This window comes from Phoenix dactylifera, chromosome 1 (genome assembly GCF_009389715.1).
Source record: "Phoenix dactylifera cultivar Barhee BC4 chromosome 1, palm_55x_up_171113_PBpolish2nd_filt_p, whole genome shotgun sequence".
NCBI classification, from domain to species: domain Eukaryota; kingdom Viridiplantae; phylum Streptophyta; class Magnoliopsida; order Arecales; family Arecaceae; genus Phoenix; species Phoenix dactylifera.
The window spans coordinates 3,978,647-3,991,124 of record NC_052392.1 but is presented as its reverse complement, the minus strand read 5'-3'; the positions used below and the strand labels follow the sequence as shown (position 1 = coordinate 3,991,124).

The 12,478-nt window shown below is 41.8% G+C and overlaps 1 pseudogene; it reads right to left on the bottom strand.

Annotated features, from left to right (window-relative positions):
- Nucleotides 1-1,652: 1,652 nt before the first annotated feature.
- On the bottom strand, nt 1,653-2,560 carry LOC103723404 (annotated as a pseudogene).
- Between the last annotated feature and the right edge of the window lie 9,918 nt (nt 2,561-12,478).

Genomic DNA, 12,478 nt, shown 5'->3' with positions numbered 1-12,478 from the left:
ATGGAACCAATGATGATGAACTCTATTGAACGACCTAGGCCCCGATCGAGTCCATACCTTATAATTTATTGATCGAAACGCTCAGGCTTGACCCACCCGTAATCATCGAACGCTATCATCCGGCTAATCGTTCTTATTTTTTATTATTTTAATTCGATTAAAATCGTCAAACATAAATTAATTTTGCTTTCAATATTTTAAATAGGGTTAACTGAATTACCTAGTGAAGTTTGATGGCCTAAGACGAGAGAGGTAAGTAGATCTTACACTACCTATTATTTTCAAATTATCATACTTTTCATGCATATGATTTGCCAGTGAAAATATCATATTTTTCTTAAAATTATAGATCAGCATATATATTATGAAAATTATATTTTATTATGAAAAATAGTTTCATAAATATTTTAATGAAATTAGCTTTGTTATGAAATATGAATCTGATCATGCCATTTAGTATTTTTGATCTATTTATATGAATATTTTAAGAAAAGATATAAATTTTCTAAAGGCTCTCTGATAGCTATATATGATCTCTAGAATTGAGAAAATCGACACTCTAGAACTGGCATCCAAGAAAATTGGCCCCTTGCCAATAAGTTAAAGTTGGTAATGAGTACGAATAATACTATTTTGTTGATTACGAAGATGACCTTATCGTGGGTTATAATGACCATAGCACAAATATCTGTAGGCAACATTTTGATCCATGATAGGATTAAATAATGTGAAGAATGATTTACAAATTTAGCTGCAATATAAACTTGGAACCATTATCCGCTACCGTATCGACCGTACCGACGTATCGGTGGGCACCGGTATCGATACGGTACCGGTACCATACCGAACCGAACCGGTACCGTATCAGTTCGGCTGGTTTGAGCTAGAAGCCAAAAAAAATTTGAGGTCGGCACGGGCCGGTTCCGGTCGGTATCGATCGGTACGAATTCCGAATAGTCGAAACAGAAAAATATAGCTATACTGTACCGGTTCCGTCCGGTACCGATACGTACTGGCCCGTACCAACTCATACCGATCGGTACGGCAGACCATGCTTGGAACTATGTTTATTAAAGGTGGATGATTTGTTCATGCATGATTTGCTTTATGATTTGTTTTAATATACTATACTATGAAATCACTACAAGAAAATACACTTTCAGCATTCACTTCCGGCGACTAAATGAATAGTAGTCGCTGCAAATAAGGCTATTTGCGACCAATATCCTTGTTAGTTACTGAATGATTGTCCTACACCGACTAAATGCATATTTGGTCGCGGAAAATCAAAACCAAGTTGGCGGGGTGGAGGTAAAATGTTTGGCGGCTAAAGTTTGGTCGCTGAAAATAAGGCTATCTGCACTACAAGAAAAAGGAGCTTTGGCGACGCTTTTTGAGGCTTTTACCGACGCTTATAAGCGTCGGTAATTTTCTTCCCGACGCTTTTCAAAGCGTCACCAAAGCGTCGGCTATGTCGGAGTGGAAAAAAAATTGCTGACGCGTTTGAAAAGCGTCGCTAAAGGTTATTTTTAGCGACGCTTTTAAGCGTCGCTAAAAGTCCTAAACCAGTTCAATTAGCGACGCTTTAAAGCGTCGTCATAAATTTTTTTTATGGGAAAAAAATATAAAAATACCCAAGAAAACCTTGCTGTCCCCTGTAAAAAAAAGAAAAAAAAAATTACTGGGCGGCCTCAGCGATGGTGCTGTTGGCACAGAAGTCGTCGCGGGTGGCGCCGTTGCCGCCGGGGATGAGGAAGTGGGCCAGCTGGCCGATGTTGGCGACGAGATTCTCGTTGCAGAGGAACTCCTCGCTGCACACCCGCTCCACCTCGCGCTCGTAGTCGTGGACCAGCACGTCGGTGGGCCCCGAGCCGGCGGAGCGGGCCATCACCGCTGCCGTGAAGATGGCGGACATCCTCCCGGGGGAGGTGGAGGCATGGCCGCGGGGCCCGTCCACGAGGATGACGTCCCAGGGGATGTCGTAGAGGGCGTTGGGGAGGTCGTTGAGGGCGAGGCGGCAGTCGGAGAAGAGGAGGTTCTAGACGGGGCGGCAGTCCCCCCGGCGGCCGCGGCGAGCGGCGGCGATGAAGTCGGGCATCTCTCGGGCCTTGGTGGTGTAGGCGATGTCGTAGGCCTCGAGGCCCGGGAGGCGGCCCTCGAGGTGCGCGATGTAGTACTCGTTCTCGTCGAGAAAGACGGTGCGGCCGCCGTGGTTGAGGGCGCGCCAGAGAGGGGTCTCGTGGCCGAGGCCAAAGACGAGGAATTTGCAGGGAGCGCGGCGGCAGAGCACGGCGGCGATGGTGCGGAGGTCGGCGTCTCCCATCTTGCCGCTGGAATTTGAGGCGGCGGCGTAGTTGACGAGGGCGTCAAAGACGAGGTCGGGGAGACGGGAGTTGTGTCGGAAGGAAGAAGGGGCATGGGCAAATTGGTTAAAGGAGGAGAGGCCGGGGTCTCGAGGGGTGGTGGTAGTGGTGACGAAGGCGAGGAGGGCGGCGAAGGTGAAGAAGGAGGCGAAGGCGATGAGCCAGAGACGGTGATGAGACCCCAGGAGATTCAACATGGGCGCCGCCGTGGATCCACCGCCGGCGCCGGCGCCGCCTCCGCCACCTGCCTGCTTGGAGGACTACAGGAGGATGAGCTTGGCGTTGTTGATTCCCTTCATCTCTTTTGTGCGCTGCTCTAATTTACAATAGGAGGAGGGATCGGGGGCTTGGGTGGCCTGAGAAGGCATGATGCCGACGCCGGAGAAGAGAGAGGAAGCTCCATCGAACTCCATCGACGCCGGAGAAGAGGGATCGGGGGCCTGGGTGGCCGCTCTCTCTCTCTCTCTCTCTCGCTTCTTGGAAGGAATCTAATCAAGAATCGGGAGGGGGTTAGAGATTTGTAAGGGAGGGGGTTTGAGGGATCGGGAGAGGGGAGGGGATTTGTAGAGAGGAGGGGGGATAATGGCCTCCGACGACGCTTTCTAAAGCGTCGTTGGGAGGAAAAAAATAAAAAAAAAGGATTTTTGCTTCCGCCGACGCTTAAAAGCATCGGCCCAAGCTACGGGTTGCGACGACGCTTATAAGCGTCGGCGGAAGCCAGACTTCCTAAAAAATTACCGACGCTTCTACTTAGCGTCGGCAGACAAAAGTCGGGAAAGATAGTTTTTCTTGTAGTGCTGCGACCAACATTCTTGTTAGTTACGGAATTATTATCCTACACCGACTAAATGCATATTTAGTCACGGAAAAGCAAAACCAAATTGGCGGGCTGGAGGTAAAATTTTTGGCGACTACATTTTGGTCCCTAAAGGTTCCCCTCCAGCGACTAAAAAAAATTTAGTCGTGAAAAGTATGCATGTAGGTGAATTCTGCTTTAACTTTTTTTTTTTTTGGTACCCAAACAAACCCTAATTCCCTATTCCTCTATTCTGCTTTAACTTTTTTTTTTTGGTAAATTCTGCTTTAACTCTGCCTTCACCCGTCGCCTTCACCCATCGTGTTCGCCCGTTCGCTCGTCGCCTCTCCGTTCGCCCGTTCGCCCGTCGCCTCTCCGTTCGCCCGTTCGCCCGTCGCCTCTCCGTTCGCCCGGCGTCGGCGTTTCAAGGTATGTACTCCGTTATTTGATTTAGCAGAGGCCGGGAGGGAGAGGGAGATGGAGAGGGAGAGGTAGGGGTCCTCCGTTGTTTGATTTAGCAGAGGCCGGGAGGGAGAGGGAGAGGGAGAGGTGGGGGTCGTTAGGGGGCTTCTCGTCCTTCGCCGCCACCGCAGCCACCGCGAAGGGCTTCTCCTTCTTCGCCGCCTCCTTCGCCGCCGCCGCAGCCACCGTAGGGCTTCTCCTCCTTCGCTGCCACCGCAGCCACCGCAGGGCTTCTCATCCTTCGCCACCGCTGCCGCCGCCGCAGGGCTTCGCCGGGTCCATTCCGGTCAGGCCGGCAGGGAGAGAGAGCGAGGAGGCGAAGGGGATTTGGGGCGAGGAGCTTTTCTTGGGCCGGCAGGGAAAGAGAGCGAGGAGGGATTTGGGGGCAATAGTTTTGTTTTGGGTGGAGAGAAAGAGAGGGGAGGGATTTGGTTGGCTTTCATCCCTTCACTTTTTTGGTTTTGGTCTTGGTTTTCCTTCCCTCACGTTACTCCTAATCCAGATGGGCCATCGGGAAGAAAGACAGGGGGATTGGAGATGGACTTCTTAGAGGGTGGAGATTCTTTTAATTGTTTGGGTTGGATGGTTGCCGTGCTGTGATGTAGCTTGGGTATCAAAGGGGAGATGGGAGATGGGAGATGGGAGATGGTGGGATGGGATTTCTTTTAAACTAATTATTTTTCCATTCTTCTATTCAAGAATTATATTAAACTGAAGAGGCTTCTTGTCTATCTTTGTTAGATTCATGCATCTTTGTTGAAATAGTATACTTGACAGCTTTCTATTTTCATATCATTTTTTAACTATTTTATACTTATTAAAATTTATTATTATAATAATAATAAAAAAAGAAAATGCCTCATTCACTGAATTTGTCTTAGGCCCCCAAATGTATTGGGTCGCCCCTGGTTTTCTGCTGCAAGTTTTTTTTGCAGGGTACAAAAATAAATCTATAAACTAATCAATCTAACTTGATGAAGTACTTTGTAGGTCAGTCAAAATGGACAAGAGTTTGATGATAATAAAAAATAGAATGAAGAGTAAAGAATATAGAGAAGGGGTGAAGTCCTTTATTGAATTTGTGGTGGCAAATTTAGGCTCAGCAAATGATATTTGGTGTCCTTGTATCGAGTGCATGAATGACAAAAAACAAAGCATTCAAGTTGTCAAGATTCATTTGATGTTGAAAGGAATCTCGCCTTCTTATAAGACTTGGATGCAACATGGAGAATCTGTTCACGTGCATCAATCTTGTGTTTCAAATGATGCTAACTGTGACAATGGTGGAGGTGTTGAGGATAGAATGGCTGGGGATGGCACGGATGATAGGGACGAATTGTCTAATATGCCGGAAGCTGTTTAAATGGCCGCTTTCATGAATGACGATATTGATGAATTGCCTAATAACTTGGGGAGGGAGGATGCACAGAATTTTGATAAGTTGTTCGATGATGCTCAACGACCCGTTTATCCTGGTTGCAAAACTTTTACAGTATTATCATTTGTTATTAAGATGCTTCATATTAAGGTGTACAACCAGTGGAGCAATTCCTCTTTTGACATGAACATGAAGGTATACAAGAAAATTCTACCGGAGTGTGATAAGTCTGTTCCATGGACCCTTTATGAAGTCAAGAAATTTTTACGAGATTTGGGTTTGGGATATGTGCTAATTCATGCATGCAAATATGATTGTGCTCTTTTTTGGAAGGAGAATGCGAACCTGGAGAAATGCCCTATATGTGATGAGCCTAGATATAAGCTGAATGATGGTAACGGTAAGAAGATTCCTTATAAAATTTTGCGATACTTTCCCCTGACACCGAGATTGAAGCGCTTATTTTTGTCCCCGAAAATAGCTGTAGATATGAGATGGCACAAGGAGAAGCGAGTGGATGACGAAACATCAAGACATCCGGCTGATGGGGAGGAATGGAAGAACTTTGATCGGCAACATCCTGAGTTTTCCAAGGATCCGCGGAATGTGAGGTTAGGGCTAGCCACCAATGGTTTCAATCCTTTTGGAAATATGAGCACATCGTACAGTATGTGGCCCGTTATCATGATGCCCTATAATCTTCCACCTTGGAAGTGTATGAAAGAGCAATTTTGTATGCTGTCATTGCTTATTCCCGGAAAAATGGCTCCCGGTAAAAAAATAGATGTTTACTTGAGGCCATTAATTGATGAGTTGAAAGAGTTTTGGAAGGATGGCGTGCAAACTTATGATGCCTCTAGTGGAAGTACATTTAGAATGCGTGCTGCTCTCATGTGGACCATTAATGACTTTTAACATGTCTGGATGGCCAACAAAAGGTTATTTGGCTTGTCCCATTTGTAACGAAGATGCTTCATCAGAATGTTTGAGGAGTAAGATTAGCTATATGGGTGCGAGGCGTTTCTTGCCTGAGAACCACATATGGCGAAAGAGCAAGCTCTTTAATGGTAAAAGTGAGGACAGGTCAAGGCCACGAGAGTTCACGGGAGAAGAGATCTTGGAGCAAATTAGTTTAGGGACATACAAGTCGTTGGGCAAGCATCCAAGCATTAATAAGAAAAGAAAAAGGGGCAAAGATGATGACATGATTTGGGCCAAGAAAAGTATTTTGTTTGATCTCCCTTATTGGAAAACACTCAAGCTGTGTCACAACTTGGATGTCATGCACATAGAAAAGAACATTGCAGAAAATATTGTTGGGACATTACTGGGCGTAGATGGGAAATGCAAGGATACAGAAAAAACACGCATGGATTTGGCAGATATGGGTATACGAAAAGAGTTACACCTAAAAAAGCGGGTGAACGGATCTTATGAGAAGCCTCGAGCATTGTACACATTGTCCCCGCAAGAGAGACAAGGGTTTTGTGATTCTTTAAAATTGATTAAGTTTCCAGATGGCTATGCGGCAAACATCTCTAGCTGTGTAAGTACTCAAGGTGGTAAATTATCGGGTCTGAAAAGTCATGACTATCATATTCTTTTGCAATCCCTTCTTCCAGTTGGAATGCATGGGTACCTCAACAAAGAACTTAATACTGCATTATTTCAGTTAGGCAATTTCTTTGAGCAATTGTGCTCCAAGGCATTAAAAATAGCTGATTTGAAAAAATTAGAGGACCAAATTGTTCTTATTCTTTGCAAGCTTGAGAAGATTTTCTCTCCTGCCTTCTTTGATGTCATGGTTCATCTAGCTATTCACTTGCCTCGCGAGGCTATTCTTGGAGGGCCAGTGCAATATCGATGCTAGACTAGACTGGAAATAACCCGATGAAACTGATCCAATTGAAAGGTAATTGTTTGTAATCGTATAGTAGGAATAGTAATCATGTATATTATTGTACATTTTAAGAATTTTTCTATTAGCATTGAGCTATAATTTATTGTAGGTTACTCGGAGTTCTAAAAGGATTTGTTGCCAACCGAGCTCACCCAGAAGGTTCTATCGCTGAGGCTTATATTCTAAAGAGAGTACAACATTTTGCTCAATGTACCTTGATGGAATCGAAACAGTGTTTAACAGAGAAGAAAGGAATGATGACGGTGGTGATCGTGGCACGGGGTTAGCAGTGCTCACTCAAAGTGCCCGACCATTTGGGTTAATCCGAAGGGGACCTGATGTGCCGATCAATGAACTCGAGATGGCTGAATGGTTTGTCTTATACAATAGTTCGAAAGTGGATCAATATCGAGAGTATGTTTTTTTAACTTGCTTATTAAGGTTCAGCTATTATATATTTAGTTGTTTTAGACTTATATGTTACTTATACGTTACGGAATGTCGAATAGGGAACACAAGAACTACATACAAGGTGAGAGTGAAGTTGACATCACAAACAGACAACGTAAAAAATTTTCCAAGTGGTTCAAAGATCGCGTAAGCAAAATTAATTAACATGTAGGCACCTTGAGTTATCCTTGTATTTGAAAGTGAAGTAACATATTATGTCACTTTTTTGTTGTAGATGACTCAACATCGAAACCAGCGATCACCGGAAGCTACTGATGAATTATGGTCATTGGCCAACGGTCCTCGTCCGATAGTCAACATATATTCAGGGTGCTTTTATAATGATGTCTGATTCCATACAATCGAACGTGACAACTGCCGTAAAAGCTAGAATAGTGGGTTAGTTGTTGAAGGGGACCACGAAGGGCAACCGATTGACTTCTACGGTTACTTGTGCAAAGTTTGGGAATTAACATATATGTTCGGACAACGAGTCGTCTTGTTCCAATGCGAATGGTTCAACACTGGAAGTAAAAAAAACTTTCTGCATTGATGCGCATTGCACTAGCATTGATACAAGAAGTCGGTGGTACAAAGAAGATTCTTTTGTACTACCAAGTCAAGTGCAGCAAGTATTCTATATTAATGACACTGCAGAGAGACGTGGCAATTGGAAAGTTGTCCAAAGATTCAAGCATCGAGGAATATGGGATGTGCCACAGATGAGTGATTTAGAACCCAATGATGTTCAAGAAACCATTGTTCTCAATCATGCATTCCAACAAGATGAAACCAATGACGTTGAACCAATTTCCATTGAAGAGCCAACCACAATGGATTTGCGCAGATATGATATTGATGCTGAAATTATTCAAGAGGAGGTCATTTTGCAGTGCCGTGGGCGAGATCAAGCCGGGGGGAGTGTCGATGAAGTAATGGAGGAGCCTAGCGATGAAGAAGAAGACATTGATAGTGACAGTGATACATATCTAGATTTAGAGCCATGATATATTTCTCTAATGATCTATCTATAGAAAAGTTGAACATTTTTATCTTACATGCTTCTATTTTTTATGTTAATGAAAATCATCCATTTTTATCTTACATGCTTCTGTTTTTTATGGAGAGTGTGATTTTTTTTTTTGCGTTCTCTTTGTCTATCACTAGCAGGTTTGTCTTATGGCCTAAAGTATTTAAGTATTTTAGCAGGTTCATCATCAAAACGCGTGCGGGGTAAGACAGTTGGGAAAGGAATTGATAAGCTCATTGCCCAGAATGGCGGAGAAAAGCTCTCTATTCCAGTACTTGATGAGTGGAATGCTTTATGTAGTATTAATGCCCCAAAGGTAGCCAATCTGTTGGGGGTGTATATTAGGAGAATGTGTCCAATTAAGGGCATACTGATGTGGCGGCATGTAGACGAGGTACTCAATCTGCTATCATACAATCTATCCTTGTAATTATTTATTGCACAATATTTTTTTAGGTACTTGTAATAGTTGCATTGATCATACTACATAATGATTTTACTTATGTTTTTAGGACAAGTTCAACATCTCGGATGATTATCATGGCAATCTAGTAGCTCAGCAACTGTCCACAGAAAATGCTACAATATTCACAGAAATTGGAGGCACAATATGAAATTGCATTACAAGCATCTTAAGAACGTCTTACATGTGGACCCTTATAGTCATCCATACGAACATGTGACTCAAGAGGATTGGCGCCACTTAATTGACGATGTGTGGAAAAGCAAAGAACACAAGGTAACTTACATATTTAGTGCTTTAGAGTTTATAAGTAAAATATTTGATCATAAAGTTTTCTTTAGATTTTTAATTTGTTTTTTTTTGAAGGTGAGATCAAAAGCTGGCAAAAAGAATAGGAAAAAGCTTGAGTACAATTATTGTTCAGGATCTCGGTCATTTGTTGCAACAATGACTATACAGGTAATATGTTTTATTCTAGTTTGCTGCAAGTATATTTTTGGAATCCTTTTATGCAAGTAGATCTGTCAGTTATTTTAGTTTTCTTATTAAATAGTGGTTATATGCTAATCTAAATTATACTTTGCAGCCGGAGTTTAATGGTTCTGAAAATCTTGAATTTTCAGAATTCTATAAGAAAACGCACACCAAGAAGAACATAGAGTGGATTGATGCTATTTGCACCGTGAAACATGTAGGTATCTAAAATCTCAATAATCATTTAAATCAGTTTCTACTTTTGCAAGGTTATATACATTTAATTCTGTTGTTACCTTTGCATTGACAGTCAAAACTGTTAAGCTTGCGAGAAGAATTTTCCCAGTCCGGTGTGCAATTAACATCAGAGGAGATGTCTAGGCAGACACTTGGAAAAAGGAAGAGATACATTCTTGGATTTGGGGATGGGCCGAAGCCCTCTTCATCTTCTTCCACACCTAGTCGTGTGTCACAAGACCATGTTGGGGAGTTGCAGAAACTTAAAGCTGAGATGGAGGAGATGAAGATGGAGCGTGAGATAGAGCGTGAGGAGCTGCGGAGGCAATTGGAGCAAGAGAGGAGAGAGCGTGAGGAGGAAAAGAAAGAGCGAGAGGAAGAACAAAAGCAAATTGCACATCTTACAAGTTTGGTGACATAGTTCTTAAAGGGAAAGACTCAAACGCACAAGTCATCTATCCATCATGATGGGGCCATGTATTCAACTGGTGGTACAAATACTCGTTGGTATGTATTCTCATTTATATTACATAGGTTATTTAGAGATTTGGACCAAATTAAACGAAATGTCATTGTGAACTTATACTTGAATTTTAGTTTATTATTATTCACATGTGGTTATTGATTGTGTATTCTTTTTTTCTTTCTCAGATATATGGTGGAGTTATGAGCATGTGAAATCTAGTTTCTGGTACATTGATAGCTTTTGTTCAGATGATCATGGTGGATTTGTCTACAAGCAAAATCTAGTTTTTGGTATAAGAATATTTTTGTCTACATGATGGTTGTTTGGATGAATAGCAACATCAGATATTTTGGGATTTTTAATTTATATTTTGATGTGTTTGGCGATGATTAGCACCTTAACATATGGTATGGATGAAACATTTTGATGTATGGTTAATAGGTATGCTTGACTTTAGACTTATAGATGATGATATTTATAATGAATGATTATGGATTCTCCAACATTGTGTATACTTCCATTTGGATGAGCAAATGTATTGTGCAATATGGATATTGGATAGGCTGTGTTGTTTGTACAGAATTTGGAATGAGCCCAAAAATAAATATTAAGCTTATAATTTGAATTGTTAATTAAATACAGGTTAATACTTTCTGCCACAAAAAAATGTTTGTTGCTAATGCATTCCAATATATTCTGCAATCAAACTATTGGTGGGGGAAGATAGAAGGAGGGATTATATTCATCGATAAAAACGAAGCTTTATCAATGATTTTCAATAGATAAATCACCCTAAAAAAACAAGTGAAGTACGGACAGAAGGAATAGAATACGCTCTTTGAAGGACAGAAAGTCAAGTTTTGAATGACTTTCTAGTCAGATCGTTCCTGCGTTTTGGATATTCAGTCTCATTCGAAGCTTTAGACAAGGGTGCTATTGAGATATTGGGCCCTTATGGTATCTCGTACACATTCCGACGATTGGCCGAGCGAATAAGTCAACTTCAAAGTGGATCTGTTGTGCGAAGAGTGCGTTATGAACCGTGGCCGCCTGCCTGCTTTGGTTGGTGGTGGCGGCTCCTCCGTTGTGGGTAGGAGAGGGCTCGTAATGATCTTCTCAAAGATCACAAGGTGCTGAAGTGGCTGGAGGGGGAGGGGGGGGATCCGTAGGTTTTTGTGAAAGGGATGCTCTTATCATGCATGTTATTGCTGATATGATAAGAACATTCAGTGACCATTTTTTTGGTAGCGAAAGACAAATCTTCCACGACCAACTATTTAGTCGGCGTTGAAATTAGCGACAACAGATTTGGTCGCTGATAATTTTCTTCGGCAACCAAACGTTGGTCGTGGTTGGTGTACCTTAGGTGACCACACAATATTGGTCACTAAAACCTTTCAGTGACTAGGGTTCGGCGACGAAGGGTATGCTAGTCGCGAAAAGATTTCGGCGATCAAATATGGTTATTCGGCGACTAGAATCTTAGTCGCTAAAAGTGTATTTTCTTGTAGTGAATGCTTAGTTTGGAATATTTATTAGTTTTCTTAAATGATGCATTGATATAAATGAAAAACTTATACTTGATTCGTTAAGGTAGAGTAAAATTTGTTTGCTGAGCCGTGTCGCTCATATATCTCTATTTTTTTCTCTCTAGACAATAAGCTCGATAGGAACGAAGGATGATCCAGCTTTGGAGTTCGCGCTAGCAAACTTGGTGATTTTATAGAAGAATTTTAGTATTTTTAAATTGACCATGAATTTATGGTTAACAATTTTTTGAACATTGAGGATTATGTGTTTGGTATTTTTGTTTGGATTTAAACACTTTAGTATTTGTTGCATTTAATAGATAATAAAGTTAGAATTTTATTTATCATATTTTGTCTAAGATTGATTTGAAAACTAAATGTAATATTGGCTTCGTGTTATCTTGGGTTGTACCCCTAGGTAGCACGGCCATGTTATGCTTCGGATTTGGGTCATGACAAGGAAAGCAAGAGGAAGACAGGGATTTCTAGCCTCGTGGCAACTGTGGAGAAGGGAGGATGGAGGTTAAGGGTACAGAATGGAGCATAGGAAGAGTTGGAGAAGTTTGGCAGGAAGTGCTTGTTTGTCCATGGAAGTAGGATTAGTTTTAATTTTGTAGCCGCTGCTGGATGTACTGAAGTTCCAAAAACCACTTGGGTACTCTTGCTTTTATTGGATATACTTGGTAGCCTTTCACTCTTCATAACTTCTTCGTTTTTTTGAAAAAAAATCTAGTTCCAAGAAATTGAATGAAAGAGAGATATGGTAAGAAATTTAGGTTTCTTTTGGCATGAAAAAAGATGGGAAAAACCCTAGTTGGATCATTAAGATGATCATAAACTGCAAAGAGTTAGTTAATTTTGACCAAGGAGCTTATAATCAGACCACCTTTATTGGATGAAAGGTCTTAAATTTTTGCAATTGGATGCTTC